General features: G+C 33.5%; 1 long non-coding RNA gene across 1 annotated transcript; it reads left to right on the top strand.

The window, feature by feature from the left end:
- Nucleotides 1–782: 782 nt before the first annotated feature.
- On the top strand, nucleotides 783–2,969 carry LOC141671036 (uncharacterized). The gene is made up of 3 exons (XR_012554903.1): nucleotides 783–1,016; nucleotides 2,325–2,425; nucleotides 2,522–2,969. It is a non-coding gene; the product is annotated as an uncharacterized LOC141671036 (long non-coding RNA).
- The last annotated feature ends 1,115 nt before the right edge of the window (nucleotides 2,970–4,084 follow it).

Below are 4,084 nucleotides of genomic sequence, written 5' to 3' on the forward strand. Positions count from 1 at the left end.
TTATCTCTCTCTCTCTTGCTTGTTCTCTCTCAACTCACTACGTTGTTCTCTACATTTCTCTCAGCTTTAATGGTATTCTAAAGTCGATTTCATTTAAGTAAGAGCTAAAATTTCGCAGATTGATGGATATGGGGCTGCTCGAATCGATTCGAGTTTCAAATAAAACTAGGTTTTTCAAGTTTGAATTAGGGGTTTTTATTTTTTGATTTTTTCACCAATTAATTGATTTTATCTGTTTGTTCCAAGTTTAGTTTGGTTTGCTTTGGGTTCTAATTGAATTTCTGAGCTTGGGCTTAACTTTCCTTCTACATCAAGGTACTCGATCCCTCTCTTATATTTAGGTATGTGATTATATGATGCAACTATGACGTGATTCCTTTTCTAATATTTTTTATGTAGTATTTTTATGTCAATTACAAGAACAAAACGACATTGAATATGTCATGTTTGAGCAAATCCAGACGAGAGAGATAATTATATTGAGATGCTTGTCGCTTAACTTAAGATTCTTTTTTGTTGCTACTGATGTACGTTCTACAATAAGATTATTCATTTAATTTTGTTAATTTTCTTTGTAGAGTAGGCATAAAATGGTTATTTTGTTACTTGGTTCTTATGCTATAAGAATTTAATCAGTTTTTTTGTCAAAAAAATATATTTAGTTTGATTGTTAGATTTTGTGAATTTGACTAGGGCAAGAATTTGGATTTGTCTAACTAAATCAGAGAAGGTTGATATACTAACATGTTCTCATTTTTCAGATGTTGGTTGAGGAAGTGATGGAGTTAGTTGAGTTGGATGTGCTTAGAAATGCGCTAGTTGGACTTAAAGGAGTAAATGGTCTATCAAATAAACAAAGAAAGAGGCTTACCATTCCAGTAGATCCAACATCAGGCTTAGATGCCAGAGCAGCAATAATTGTCATGAGAACCGTGAGGAACACAGTAGATACAGGGAGAACTGTTGTATGTACAGTTCATCAGCTAAGCATAAATATCTTTGTAGCTTTTGATGAGGTACCTACTAATTTCTTTCACTTATATAGGATTATAAACTTGGTCTACAATTTATATGTACCTACTAATGCTTTCACCTTGCGATGACATCTTCATAATTTTCAGAAAATGAAGCACATGTTTATCAAGCTTCTATATTTGTTATTTATTTGAATACAGCTGGTATTCCTAATACTTAACACCCCCAAACCATGTAATTTTAAAGTCACACACATACAACATTTGGGTTATTTATAGAGTGATACTAGAATACATACTATTCTTTTAATTGACGGCTCATATGTATTGTAAAAATAAGCTTGCAAGAGCAGACTTTAGATGTATGATTGCAGGGTGTATCAATCTCTCACGGTTAACACTTTTGATGTTTACCGGAAACAAGTGAGCTTTGAAAAATAGGGTTTGAATGGTTTATTTTGTCTATTTTGGATTAGAGTTTATAAGATAATGACCACTACAATGATTAGATATAATCCTAGTCCAGTTTGGCTATATTTTACCATTTCTATTTCTTGGTTTGACATGATAATTTACTAATTAGTATGTGATGACAAATTTTAAGAAGTTGATAAAAATATTAAATAATAGTATTAATATTTGAAAGTCAAAATAAAAGTATAGAGTTTTTTTCCCTGAACCAGTCTGGTTATGCGCATCCCTCACCGCCGTGCGTTTGCTTATATCCATAAATTAAAATATGGACTCGTATTGCAGTGTTGAACTGTTATAGATCTTAAGTCCGATCACTCTGGCTTTCATTCTGGTTTGTTTGGTGGCTAAATGGGCCACAACTAAACTGATCCTTAAAGTATCACTTTGTTTCACGACGGGCCAGGGCCCAAACAACCCTTTTTACTTTCATTTATAGCCGTTTTGGATTATAGTTTATGAGTTTATTCAAGTAAATGAATTTAGTAATTTCGGTTATATCTATGGAATTTCTGCTGGAACATATAGTTGAAGTCGCTTAGTTGGTTAATCTATGGATGTGTATTACTGAGGGCTTGACTTCTTTTGACAACAATAATACTATTACCAATTTTGTGTCTTGAATCTTGATTGGTTGTCGTGGATGCAATTAGATTTAGGACAAGGTGGTAAGCCTGATTTTTCCCATATCTTATGAGCACGATTTCAGCTAGAATATTTCTTTGATTTTATATGCTTTTATATCCTTATGTTTCCTAGCAGATGACTAGTGAATCTAAAATATAAAAGTACTAGATTTAATATCTCTGTTTCCTTAACTTCTAGTTTTGGAAATTTATTTAGTTAATATATTGATGTATTTTGATTTTTTTTCTTTAGTTACAGGCCGTGTAGATTCAGAGTCAAGTGTGCTTATGCAGGAGCAACAGAGGATTTTAAAACCACTAATAGATGTTTCAGCTGATATTAGGACTGAGCGAGTAATTACTAATAATTTTGTTTTCTCTTTTATATCGATTATAAAGCATGTTGTTAACTATTAAAAACACATGAGTCACTAATGTACTTTCTTGTAGGAGCTTGTTGTGCTAGAGGGCAGTGGTTTTATTTGTTCAACTATATGCAAGGCTACAGTGGCTGAAGGTATCGAGGTCATAAGCTTGAGCAGGTACCGAGATATATAAGGTTTCATGTACGTTTGTTCATTTTACGTGGTTACTTCATCCCCACATGGTCAATACATTGAACATTAGTGTATATTTCAACCGAGGTATTGGAGCTGCAAATGATCATCCAAGCCAAATGAGTTGATATCCAAAGGTTTATTATCACTTCATCAGCCAAGCCAAATGAGTTAATATCCGAACATATGTCGTTGGAGTAAACATTACCTAAGGTTTGTGAGTCAATTGTTCCATGTTCCCTAATAGCAGTGAGTGGGCTTCTGAAGGGTAGGGTCAAGTTTTGGATGTAAATTAGTTGGTTTAATTAGTTCATTTTGTTGTGATTTACTTAGATTGTAGACACATGATGGTTGTAGTTAGATTTTGAAGTTTTGAATGTATTAAAATTGTGTATATTTTAAAATTATACAATTCATTGTACATTTTTTATATTAGCCTTTATTTTTTTTCCTGTTAAAAATATTACAATAGCTTGTAAAGGTGTTACGATAACTTGTTATAATGTTGCATTAGTCTAGGTACTAATGTAAAATAGCTGTCAAAATGTGACCCCAGGTACAAATTTGATACTAACAAAAGTGGGCCCCACATATTGGTTTCAAATGCCACATCAGCTTGCCGCATTAGCTTTGTGGGACCCACGTACCACGTCAGCATAATGATGTGGCTCCCTGACGTGGCATGTTGGACGTACAGTGGGGCCCATATTTAATGTTGCAGTAATCCTATGTTATGTTACTATATGATTCTATGGTAACATAAAATGCATGTTACCCTAAGGCAAAAGGAATGTTACGTTAGGGGCCAAAGGTAACTCGAAAAAAGTAACTTAATTTTTATGTTACCTTAGGGCTTTAGCTGACTGTGGTAACATTTTTTTGGGTCTGTTGTAACATTTTCTTGCTGTTGCTATAGGCCATTTATGGCATAGTGCAAGTATGTTAAAGATTTATTGAAGAAATTTGGTATGGTTGATTGTTCACCTGCATCAATACCTATATCTACAGCTACAAAGTTAAATGAAGATAAGAAATGAAAAAGTGTAGACATTTCAGGTTATAGAAGAATGATTGGATCTTTGCTGTATTTCACTACTATTAGACTATACATTATGTTTGCAACATGTCTGTGTGCAAGATTTCAAGCCAATCCAAAAAAATCATATTTGATGGCTGTAAAGAGAATTTTTAGATACTTAAAGGGGACTCCAAACTTAGGATTATGGTATCTTAAGGGAACAGGATTTGAAGCTGTTGAATACACAGATGCAGATTTTGTTGGATGCAGGGTTGAAAGAAAGAGCACTAGTGGAAGTTGTCAATTTCTTGAAAAAAGACTTGTATCCTGGTATAGCAAGAAACAACAATCTGTGTCAACTTCCACAGTAGAGGCTGAATACATAGCTACTGGAAGTTGCTGTGCTAAAGTGCTTTGGATTAGAAATCAGCTAATGGA

Source organism: Apium graveolens, chromosome 7 (assembly GCF_009905375.1).
Source record: "Apium graveolens cultivar Ventura chromosome 7, ASM990537v1, whole genome shotgun sequence".
Classification (NCBI taxonomy): domain Eukaryota; kingdom Viridiplantae; phylum Streptophyta; class Magnoliopsida; order Apiales; family Apiaceae; genus Apium; species Apium graveolens.